The following is a 12,919-nucleotide window of genomic DNA, read 5'->3' as shown; positions in this document are numbered from 1 at the left end:
ATCAGATACTATGGTTTTTGGGTTGACTATCTGTATTAAGTGAGCATATCACTGTGTGCCTCAGTGCCAATTTGTCTCAGTGATATACTGTCAGTGAGACTGACTCTGCAGAAAGGTGTCCCTTAAAGTAGCATTTTAAGTGTTGTTCCCTTTTTGCTGTAGTTGTTAACTAGGATTAAAATTCTAATTAAAGGGACTCTGTAGTTGACAGTTTCATGATGGTCACCTAGCATCACACATGCAAGCTGTTAGTTATAGTTGACAATACAGTGACTTGAAAAATATAGTCCATTGGTAAATTCGTGAGTGCTCAAGCAAGTCCCCACTCTGCCTACCCACCTACATCTCAAGACACTTCTACAGGCTGTTACACAAATTTTTAGTGGTTCTTCCACAGTGCACACTTTAAATCTGCGGTGAGGCAGTGTGCAGGTATGTCTGAGCAGCATTAGTTTTTAGGTATGGTACATCCATTAACATTTTATGGAATACAGAAGGTGAGTGCCTTGTTCCAAAATGCAATATTATAAATTAAATTGTATTAACATAGGAAGGGAAAACCTAAACCAGGATTCCTATAACTGCTGCAAATGTGTGACTGAATGCCTGTTCATCTGAATGCATGTTTGTTTACAATCTTCTCATAAGACTATGGATATATTCTAATAGGATTTTGAGCACAATTTAGTGTGATTGTTCTGTAAATTTTAAGGCATGCCCCTAAGTTGTGATTCAACTAAAAGATAAGAGTTTTCTTTGATGAGTTGCATTGAAATGCAGCAGTTCTAACTATGAGTACACGAGGAGTGTTAAAACAGTAACTGGGAATTCGTAATTTCATGTATTGCGTTAGTCCAATTGACATGGCCCCTTTGTCAGTATGTTGGAAGACATCTGAAAAGTATCTGTACAATGTTAGGCATATCCAGTGTGTAGTTTATCGTCAGCTGCCAAAAAGGCTACAGGTGTCTTAGTACTATTGGTGAGTGTTTATTTTATATAAAAATGGAGCAGAAAATTTCTATTAATTTTTTATACAAGAGTGGAATAAAATACATCACAGTTGTAGAAATGTTAAATATTGCTTTTGTTGAGTCTTCTCTGAGTAAAACAAGTGTAAGAGCATCAAAGAAGATTGTGGAGATGTTGAAGATGATGAGCACACATCAACCAATGAAATCTTGGAGAAAGTGAAAGAAATGACAATGAAAGATCACGGAATCACAGTCAGAGAAGTCGGTGGTTATGATGGCATATCAACTGGCCCATGCCGTAAAATTGTTTTGGGTGCTTTGGGTAAACGTGTTCCAAAATTGCTGAATTTTTAACAAAAACAGTGGCAAATGCAAGTTGTTTGGGAGTCACTAGATGAAGTCAGCAATGATGTAGAACTACTGGAACGTGTCATAATAGGTGACAAAACATGAGTTGATGCATATGACATTGGAACTAAGGCTCAGTTGTTTGTGGAAGCATGCTGGACAACCAAGACGGGAGGGGGGGGGGGGGGGGGAGAGAATCTCGACAACTGCAGTCAGATGTGAAGGCTGTGCTCACAGTGTTCTTTGATTTTAACAGTATTGTGCACCATTGAGTTCTGGCCACAAGGTGAAGTGAACAATGAGGAGTACTGCTTACAAGTTCATTGTCATTTGCACAAGGCAATCTGTAGAATAATGTCCTGATTCATGTTTTTTGCACCACGATAATACACCCTCTCAGACTTCTCTGCGCGCTCATGATTTTTTTGCCAAAATCGGTGCCCTAGCCTACTTATTTGCTCCATGTCAAATTTTAATTTTCCCAAAAATAAAGAAAACTTTAAAGGGCAGTCTTTTACATGTGTAGATTAGAGCTAAAACTACACTGAAGATCAGAATTCCAGAAGTGTTTTCAGAATTGGCTCAAGCCCTGACACAAGTGTGTAATATTTAATGGGGAATATTTTGAAGGTGGTAACATATATAATGGTAAGACAGCTTTAGGAACCAGGTTTTAAATTGTAAGACATTTCCTGGGGCAGATGTGGACTCTGACCACAATCTATTGGTTATGAACTGTAGATTAAAACTGAAGAAACTGCAAAAAGGTGGGAATTTAAGGAGATGGGACCTGGATAAACTGACTAAACCAGAGGTTGTACAGAGTTTCAGGGAGTGCATAAGGGAACGATTGACAGGATTGGGGGAAAGAAATACAGTAGAAGAAGAATGGGTAGCTCTGAGGGATGAAGTAGTGAAGGCAGCAGAGGATCAAGTAGGTAAAAAGACGAGGGCTAGTAGAAATCCTTGGGTAACAGAAGAAATGTTGAACTTAATTGATGAAAGGAGAAAATATAAAAATGCAGTAAATAAAGCAGGCAAAAAGGAATACAAACGTCTCAAAAATGAGATCGACAGGAAGTGTAAAATGGCTAAGCAGGGATGGCTAGAGGACAAATGTAAGGATGTAGAGGCTTACCTCACTAGGGGTAAGATAGATACTGCCTACAGGAAAATTAAAGAGACCTTTGGAGAAAAGAGAGCCACTTCTACGAATTTAAAGAGCTCAGATGTAAACCCAGTTCTAAGCAAAGAAGGGAAAGCAGAAAGGTGGAAGGAGTATATAGAGGGTCTATACAAGGGCAATGTACTTGAGGACAATATTATGGAAATGGAAGAGGAAGTAGATGAAGATGAAATGGGAGATAGGATACTGCGTGAAGAGTGTGACAGAGCACTGAAAGACCTGAGACAAAACAAGGCCCCAGGAGTAGACAACATTCCATTGGAACTACTGACGGCATTGGGAGAGCCAGTCCAACAAAACTCTACCATCTGGTGAGCAAGATGTATGAGACAGGCGAAATACCCTGAGACTTCAAGAAGAATATAATAATTCCAATCCGAAAGAAAGCAGGTGTTGACAGATGTGAAAATTACCGAACTATGAGTTTAATAAGTCACAGCTGCAAAATACTAACATGAATTCTTTACAGACGAATGGAAAAACTGGTAGAAGCGGACCTCGGGGAAGATCAGTTTGGATTCCGTAGAAATGTTGGAACATGTGAGGCAATACTGACCCTACGACTTATCTTAGAAAATAGATTAAGGAAAGGCAAACCTACATTTCTGGCATTTGTAGACTTAGAGAAAGCTTTTGACAATGTTGACTGGAATATTCTCTTTCAAATTCTAAAGGTGGCAGGGGTAAAATACAGAGAGCGAAAAGGTATTTGCAATTTGTACAGAAACCAGATGGCCGTTATAAGAGCCGAGAGGCATGAAAGGGAAGCAGTGGTTGGGAAGGGAGTGAGACAGGATTGTAGCCTGTCCTCGATGTTATTCAATCTGTATATTGAGCAAACAGTAAAGGAAACAAAAGAAAAATTCAGAGTAGGTGTTAAAATCCACAGAGAAGAAATAAAAACATTGAGGTTCGCTGATGACATTGTAATTCTGTCAGAGATAGCAAAGGACTTCGAAGAGCAGTTGAACGGAATGGACAGTGTCTTGAAAGGAGGATATAAGATGAACATCAACAAAAGCAAAATGAGGATAATGGAATGTAGTCGAATTAAATCGAGTGATGCTGAGGGTATTAGATTAGGAAATGAGACGCTTATAGTAGTAAATGAGTTTTGTAATTTGGGGAGCAAAATAACTGATGATGGTCGAAGTAGAGAGGATATAAAATGTAGACTGGCAATGGCAAGGAAAGCGTTTCTGAAGAAGAGAAATTTGTTAACATCGGGTATAGATTTAAGTGTGAGGAAGTCGTTTCTGAAAGTATTTGTATGGAGTGTAGCCATGTATGGAAGTGAAACATGGATGATAAATAGTTTGGACAAGAAGAGAATAGAAGCTTTCAAAATGTGGTGCTATAGAAGAATACTGAAGATTAGATGGGTAGATCACATAACTAATGAGGAGGTAATGAATAGTATTGGGGAGAAGAGGAGTTTGTGGCACAACTTGACAAGAAGAAAGGACCGGTTGGTAGGACATGTTCTGAGGCATCAAGGGATCACAAATTTAGCATTGGAGGGCAGCGTGGAGGGTAAAAATCATAGAGGGAGACCAAGAGATGAATACACTAAGCAGATTCAGAAGGATGTAGGTTGCAGTAAGTACTGGGAGATGAGGAAGCTTGCACAGGATAGAGTAGCATGGAGAGCTGCATCAAACAAGTCTCAGGACTGAAGGCAATAACAACAAACAACATTGATGTAGACTAATAAATAAACCCTACATTAGATCTGTATTCATCACAATAATTCTATTTTTTCCACTAACATTGTCCATGATGCCACCAACACCATGACCCTGAAAAAATTTTCTGAATCTAATGCTGTCGTCCGCCTATGATCATTGATATAAAATGATACACACACCCCAGCTGAGGTCATTTGTTGCAGTCATTTGTTCAGGTGCCTCCTGTATCCTCCTCCAGCCCTCACCTTTCTTTTTTAAACCTTGAGCCCTGGGAATGTCGGGGAAACTGGTGTTTCACCGCTCGCCCTGCACAAGTTCTTGATGGTGGTACTCCTGTCGGCTGCAGCTGGCATCTGTTGTTTGGGCTGCTGCTGTTTTTATTGGCAGTTGTCCGTGCATAGGCTAGTGAAAGGATTGCACAATGAGGATGTGTGCTGGTAGTCACGTTTGTCTTGACTGTTTGCAGGAGTGTCTATGGTCGGCCAACCACTGTCACACAGTGATTTTAATTCATTTTGTCTGGTCTCTTTCTGAGTCTTTCTGGTCCTGTGTCGTCTCTTGTCATCTCCATTGTTTGTTTTTATTCTTTGTAGGTGTTTCTAGTTCGTTAAAAAAGGGACCGATGGCCCTAGTGGTGCGGTCCCTTCAATTCCACAAACCGACCAACCAACTGTTTGCAGGTGTGCTGGTTTAAGACATTCATTGGAGATCTCTTTCTCCTAATCATTTCTGCTGTATCATGAAGATTAATCATTTCTGCTGTATCATGAAGATGTGGGGTCCATGTTGCACAACTGGAAATGGACCTGTATAAATCGGTGTGAGTGGAGGACAGACTGAGTTGTCACAAAGCTACATGCGGGAAGAATTGAAAATGCCCTTATACATAAAAAGGGGTTTATCCACATACATCTTGGGTAGTGTCAGACAGAGAAGTGCCATAGTTTCAAGTAGGTGGCACCTGACTCAAATCATCAGTATCCCAGGGAGGTCCGTCAATTTGTTGCGTAGCAATTCCACTGTTAGTTGCAACATTTTTTTATCAACAAAATTGAACAGGAACATACCCCAAGTCCTCCTTGTGTGTTAACCTCAATTCTAGCAGGACCAGTGGTAAGGGCATCTGTCCACATATCCTTAACACACATCAGTTCCACCTTCAGAGTGTGGTGGAATTTTTCCACCATTCTGTTGCTGGAAGGGTGATGATGAGTTGTATTGATGTGATTGCACTTGCAGAGATGGAGTTCTTGGAATAATGCTGCCTCAAACTGTCTGCCCCTGTCTGTTGAAATAGTTAGCAGCACTCTGAAACGTGCTATCCATCCAGTGATTACTGTCTTTGGCACTGTTGCAGCAGTGATGTCTGGAACTGGAAATGCGTCAGGCCATCTCATAAAACAATTGACTGAAGTAACTAAATAGCAGTAACTGTTTGAGTGAAGTAGTGGCTCTACCATATCCACATGGATAATCATGCTGAGGGAGTGATGATGTTTCCTTTGGGACAGGTGATGGGTCTTTCCACCTTCCATTGTTGACATCTGTCACACTGTTGCGTCCACTCATTGCTGTCTTTATTCACCCTAGGCCACACTACCTTCCTCATCAACAACGGCACTGTAGCTGTCACTCCCAGGGGTGAAAGGTTATGGAATGCTTCAAAAATTGCTTGGCAGAAATTTCTGGCAATGAACACATGTTGTATACAACGTCACACCATAATGTAAATCTCCTACTGACTTTTTTACGTGCTTGAGTGTCAGACTAGATAGTCCATTCGCTCATTATTCATGTAATTCTTGGTCATGAGTTTGTGCTTGGGCTGTGTGGTTCCTGTTTACTGCTTTTACACTCACACAGCACAGTGATAAGCAGTTGGCTACAGTGTTCTTGTGACTGCTAATGTGGCAGACATCCTTGGTGAACTGTGTAATTAAATCAGCATCTGAGGAGTCTCGGTGAACCTTTTTGAGTTCCCTTGCTGCAGAGCGATGTTGTTGGTGCATGGTCCTTGTAAATAGTAAAAGTACTGCCTTCAGTTGAATCTCTGAAGTGACCAACAGCTGCATGTGTAGCAAGAAGTTTCCTGTCAGTAGCACACCTAATGTTTTGTGCGGATATGAGCACAGAGCAACAGAGGGAAAAAAAGAGAGAGGCTGCTAAGAGGTGTTAGCAAGTTGCTGAAGTGCCGTCCCCACATCTGTCAGGCTGGAGTCGAAAATAATGGCTGGTGGCCCATTAATCTGAGGGTGTGGGAGCAGTACTGCCCTCGCAATGTACTCCTTTACTCTGTCGAGCACCGCCATCAGCTTGTCACTCCAAGGAACCTTTTTTGCACCAGCTGTGTGTTTGCCCTTGAGTAGTTTTGTCAATGGTTCCATCAGCATCGTTGCCTGGGGAAGGTGTCGATGGTAATAATTAAGCATTCTAAGAAACAACTTTCAGTTGTTGAATGTTGCAGGGAGTGGAACCTGTTGTATGGCTAAAACATGCTCCATCAATGGAGTTAGCCCATCTGCTGATACTTCCGAGCTAAGAAACTTTACTTTGTTCTGACCAAAAACACACGTGTGTAAATTGACCACCATTGTATAGTTACAAGAAAACTTGCTGTAAATGAGACTAGTGTTTGTCCTAAGGTGGAGAAAATAAGTATGTTATCCATGTGGCAAAATAAAATTTACGGCCTGCATAACACTTGTTGAATAAACTGCTGCCATGTTTAAGCAGCAGTTTCCAACCCGAAGGGCATGGTGACTGCCATTTTGTCAGTGTCTGACGAGGCCACAGGAATTTGCAGCTATGTCCATGTGCAATTGATTACATTGGAAAAAATGCACAGTTCCCACTGAGTTGTTCGCACCCATAATATATGGAATAGACTATCTATCTGGGATAGTTTTGGAATTTAACACTTGATCGTCTCTGGACAGCCTCCATGTGCTGTCTCATTTCTTGACCATATGTAGAGACAATTACCCCATTAACTATGTGACAGCCTTTTCACACCCTTGTTCATTTGCCTCCCCATGTCTTGCCTAGCCACCACAAATTTTTTGGGAGTGAGATGATGTGGTTTGGCCACTACTGGCTGCCCTGGCATAGTGCAAATGAAGTGTTACGTGTTGTATTGAGCCTTCGCCTGTGCCTTTGCTCGTGATAGGGTACCAGGAAATTCTTGTAGTGTGCTGTGCCATTCATTGTGTTCACCCACTGCCACAACTCTTGCATTCTGCAGTAATCCTCTCTGTAATGTCCACCAGAATTGGTTTGATGACCTCGGCTGTCAATAAATTCCATGTCATGTGCTCTTGAAAGCCAAGATCAGACAGTAATGATGTGCTTCCATATGTTTCGAAGTTATGCTGCGCTGTCACCTGCATGGCCACACTGTGAACTGTTTCTGCTAACTTTTCCATTGCGATATCATGTACCTTGCTCATGACGCTTGATCCAGGGCTGCTGCACTCACATTTTTCGATATGATCAGTCTGGGGCCCCCAGCCAAAATAATACCATCCGTAGCATGGTTTGGTTTGAAATCCATGCATGCTGCCATTGCTTCTGCTCTTTCTGCCAGCACCTGCAAAGGTATGTTTTTGTCCATGGCCAAAATGATTCTCACATTTTTGGGGAGTCCTTTAAGACACAGCATGTGTAGTGAAAGCTTTTAATTGGTATTAAATCTTGATCTGCTAGAGAGCAAAGTTCACATAGAGGTTGATATGGTAATGTGTTGCCTAAACAGTCATCCATCATTAACCTCTGCAGCCTGAGCTACATAGAGTGGCAGTGTCTTGTGAGACAATATTTTTAATTCCCTGTTGCTGTGAGAACACAAAACCTCTTTGGAGAGAATAATTTGCTATTCGTTTATGTGTACGACAACACAATGGCACTGCATGGTATCATCATCAAAAATGTGTTCTGCATGTAATAATTAAAGTTATTGTCTGGACATCCAGAATGCTGGTAATTTCACATGTTGTTGTTGTTGTTGTTGTTGTTGGAGGTCAGTACTTGTATCAGCGTTGAAGTGGGGAGGCAGCCCGTTGGAGTCATCCTCCCGTTGTCTGGTAACATCTGACATTTCTTGTTGTAATTGGGGTCACCAATGCAGGAATGCTGGGCGTAATGGCGAGCTTGATGTAAACTCCATGGATAGCATTGCACACCTGTATTACAGTCACAGTTAAAAAAGCACAAAAATCAGAATGTTAATGGAAAAAGGCACTAAATTCCCAGAGAACATCAAAGATAAAAAGTATAAAAGAGATGTTACACTTCCCAGTTGAAGTCAATTGCTACAGTCAATTGTTCAGTCTCCACAAGAACTTTCTTGGTCTCTTAATTTTCTTATTTGTGTGAAGTATTTGCATTACTAGTCAATTACCCAATTTCTCTTTAACAGAATCTTACAGATATCGTCCAGACAAATCCCATGTCACACATTGCCACGTGTAAAACACCTTTCTGCTAAAGAAAATGGATGTTTTATTTTACAGCAGTAAGTAATTTATGTGATGTCCACCACTATTTTTTGATGTATCTAAAATTCTGCCATGATTTGTTGAATTGACAATTTTATAAATCTGTCTATAATGAAGTGTTTCCTCCCAAAATTTTAGCACTCTTTCATACTGATGCAGTAACCCATGTGGCTTATTTTTTAATTTATTTCTAATGCATCCTATTGTGGCAAGGCTGACTTTTGTATACTGCATGCCCTATGATTTGGAGTGGCAACATAAGCTAAGAGTTCTCTTGGTGTTGAATCTTTAATACAAGCTGAAGTGATGTTAGAGATGACTGAATGCTCTTTACTCTGCAAACGTATCTTCTTCATGCTATGGAGATTTTCTTCCAGTGTAGTATGCTTATCCATCACTTTGGAATAACTGACAAGGGGCAGCCCCGATGCTTGGATCATATATGTACTTCAAACTTTGTGCATATTTAGTAGTCTACTAAGACACCATAATGTGCAACTTCAAGAAAATTTCAAGGGAAGTTTTACGTATCAAATATGTACCTGTACATTGTGGCTGTCAGCTCGAGTGGTGATGGTCAAGTGGTTACCATTCAAGCTCCTTAATCACTAGTTTACTGGTTTGAGTCCTATCCAGCACTTTTTTAATGCATATTTGTTTCAACACTGGTAATACTGTTTCGTATATGTGACATTTGAAAGGTAATATAATGAAACAACACCTGTATGTGAATGAATATTTATTGAATGTGCTAATTGTTATTATTTCAATAAATATTACATTTTAACTATCGACAAGTAAATGACAAAACATGTAAAGATCTCCTGAAAATATATGCCTGTCGTCATTTTCAAATAAAGTCCATTTCCTGAAGAAGACTATCATAGTGCATGAATGCATCTTTCAACTGACAAGTTGAAGAATTGGGAGTCACCTCGATTTTTGAAGTAAAAATGTAAATTACACATACACTATTTGTTCTGGAAAGTGCGTCGTAAGATTGGCTCTGAGCACTAAGGGACTCAACTTCTCAGGTCATTAGTCCCCTAGAACTTAGAACTAGTTAAACCTAACTAACCTAAGGACATCACACACATCCATGCCCGAGGCAGGATTTGAACCTGCAACCGTAGCGGTCTCGCGGTTCCAGACTGCAGCGTCTAGAACCGCACGGCCACTTCGGCCGGCTGCATCATACTATTATTTTTTTGTACAGCTCCCTTATATTCTGGCATATTGTAACTCACTGTATTATTGAATGAAGTTATTTTACACCCTCATTTATCATTGTTTAACTTAAGCTTTCCAAGCATGTCCCTCATCATTGAAATCTGCATCTACAGGTTGAAACATCCAGGTCCAAAGCAGTTCCGGGTATCGTAACCCGCTGGAGGTATTAGGGATTTTGCAAATCACAACATTCTTAAATTTTCAGGGAAAGTTTGTGTGTTTGGTCATTTATTTGTCAATAATAATAAAAAGTGCTTTAATAATTAAAATTAGTAAACAGCAAAATACCATTGGAAATTCAATAAAGTTTCATGCAGATAAATGTGTTTTTTCATTACGTTACCTACCAAATGTCATATGTATGAAATAATATAACCAGTGTTGAAAAACATGTGCATTTAGAAAACAAAAGGAAACAAGAGAGATTTGATCCAGCGACCTAGAGATCATGGAGTTTGAACGCTAACCACTTGATCACCCACAGTCTTGTGCTTACAGTTGTAACGCTCTGGTACATACTCGACATTTAAAAGTTCTCTCACAACTTTCTTGAAATTTTCTAAGTTGTACACCTTACTACTTGCACATTATGTTGTCCTAATGGACTACTAAAAGTATATGAAGTCTGGTGTAAATACATGATCCAGACATTGTGGCCTCCCTTTATTAGTATATCATTAAATATACAAACTGAACCAAAATCTATATGAAGTCTGATGTAAATACATGATCCAGACAATGTGGCCTCCCTTTATATCATTAAATATACAAACTGAACCAAAATCACATGAACAAAATCAATTTAAATCCCCACATTCTGCACTATACTGTTGGACAGGAAACAGGCAACTTACTTTGGATATTTCTGTATGCCAGGTCCAGGTAAGGCCACTTCCCCCACCAAGATTGCTGCTTACTGATGAATTTACAGACAAGCTGTATCATTAATTCTAATTATGTAGTGCACATTTTTAACCGACCCATGGTTCTGAATTTTAGAAGTCGTTATAGTATATTGTGGTTAAAATGGGAACTAACTCAGCTGCAAATCCTGTATATAATCTCGCAGGAATCAAATCGGGCATTGGAGCCTTATTTGCTTTTTACAGTTTCAATGGTTTGTCAATGCCATTAATGTTAATATCTATGTTACTCATCTTGCAGTGCTGCAAGGAGTGAACTGGGTCAGTATATCTGCACATACCTTAGTAAAGGAAGATTTGAAAATGGAATTCAGCATTTCTGCTTTTAATTTGCTATCCATAATTTAAGTTCCTGTGTTATAAGTGAGTGTCTTGTGTGAGGGTCTCTACTTACTGTTTGGAGTAAATGTTGATTCTGAATATTGTATTCTGTAGTTTGCTTTATTTTTTGTACAATGTGGGGCTATCTACTTGTTTTATAGCATTTGTGGGTTGTGTTACTAATAAGGTACTCATACACACTAATAAAGTTCTAAAATGTGTGCCTACATGACACATGCCCTATCAAATTTCTACTCTCACTGCTCATCTTAACCTGATGCAGTCCATGCAGGCAAAAAGTAGTGAGAATGATTTCTAGAAATCACCATTGCTTATATTAAGCACTGAATTGTATCATGCTTCAAATGTAGTGAAAATGTATTTATGATGTTCTTTCACAACTCACTGCCTTTTACACGGTTTCACAACTCCACTCTAGTTACCCATTGCTTTCAGTTTAACCATCGGACAGGCATGCCGTTTTTCATAACACTGGTATGCACATGGTGCACTTTGTACACATGTAAAGAACAGCTGTCTTTGTTACCAAAGTAAACATGTATGAACAAAATTACAATTTAATCTTAGTTCAATTAAATAATGATAAAATAAACTAACATTATATGACCTAAATAACTGTTTAATTAAACAGTAGGAGAATAAACATTTCATTGTATCACTCTGTTGTTGCATCCAAGTGTTACCCCATAGTAATGACCCACTTCAAGCATTACACAGCACACTTGCATCAGATCCCAGCCAACCACTTATTTGATTACTTATTATCTTGTAGATAACTGGCTCATTGTAGGATTTTCTTGCTAGCTCGGTAACTGGGTCATTTTCTTGCACAGATCATAATTTTTTTTTTGTCGCGTAACTTGCTGTTTGTTTATATTACTGCTGCTCAGTTGGATGTGTGACATCACAACTTAGTACTGTGTTAGCTAAAGGAATAATGATGGAATAGGTATGGGCTCACAATTCCAAAACAACAACAGTATGGTACCAAACAATATTATTTGTGATTGGCGCACTGTACACACAGGCATGACCACTTGAGGGTTAAGTACAGCTGCCATAAAATATATTCTGTTTTCTCATTCCATACAAATACACACGTAAATTAGCTGCTTTGGTGCAAGATTGTGCACATCACACTCGCCTGTAACCTGCTCAGCAGACTGCCTCATTTCCATGCACTTAAATGGCAGGCATTGACATCACACTTATCTCAGATGATGGAGAATCCCCTTGTCAACTGTGGGCTCCAGTTTACAGAGATGTTTAAGGGCAAAATCCAGTGTGTGGTAACTCATCTGTACCTGGTCATACGAAAACACTGCCAATGACATCAAACATATCTTACAGGTCTTAAAGTAATCACAGAAGGCTTCATGCATTACCCTCATAACAACCAAACTAGTTTTATTCAGCGTCTCTCTACCTATGGCACTCTGCTCTCTTTTACATCAATTTTTTTGTCACGTAGCTTGCTGTTTGTTTATATTACTGCTGCTCAGTTGGATGTATGACATCACAACTTACTACTGTGTTAGCTAAAGGAATAATGATGGAATAGGTATGGGCTCACAATTGTAAAACAACAATTTCAGATGATTGTTCACAGGGATTGTGTACCATGGAGGGTTCCTCCCATCATGAACTATTCTGGTAACTAAATGCCTACTTAGTGCATAGTCAGCTATTTTTTTAATTTGAGCCACAGCTTTTCTACATGCTCATGCCCAGAGGT

General features: G+C 39.6%; 1 protein-coding gene across 1 annotated transcript in view; it reads left to right on the top strand.

The window, feature by feature from the left end:
• LOC124555348 overlaps positions 1 to 12,919 on the top strand; it is a 457,917-nt gene that overhangs the window by 281,276 nt on the left and 163,722 nt on the right. The window lies entirely within an intron of this gene.

This window comes from Schistocerca americana, chromosome X (genome assembly GCF_021461395.2).
Source record: "Schistocerca americana isolate TAMUIC-IGC-003095 chromosome X, iqSchAmer2.1, whole genome shotgun sequence".
In the NCBI taxonomy this organism is placed as follows: domain Eukaryota; kingdom Metazoa; phylum Arthropoda; class Insecta; order Orthoptera; family Acrididae; genus Schistocerca; species Schistocerca americana.
The sequence above is the reverse complement of the archived record's forward strand: the minus strand, read 5'-3'. Positions and strand labels throughout refer to the sequence as shown.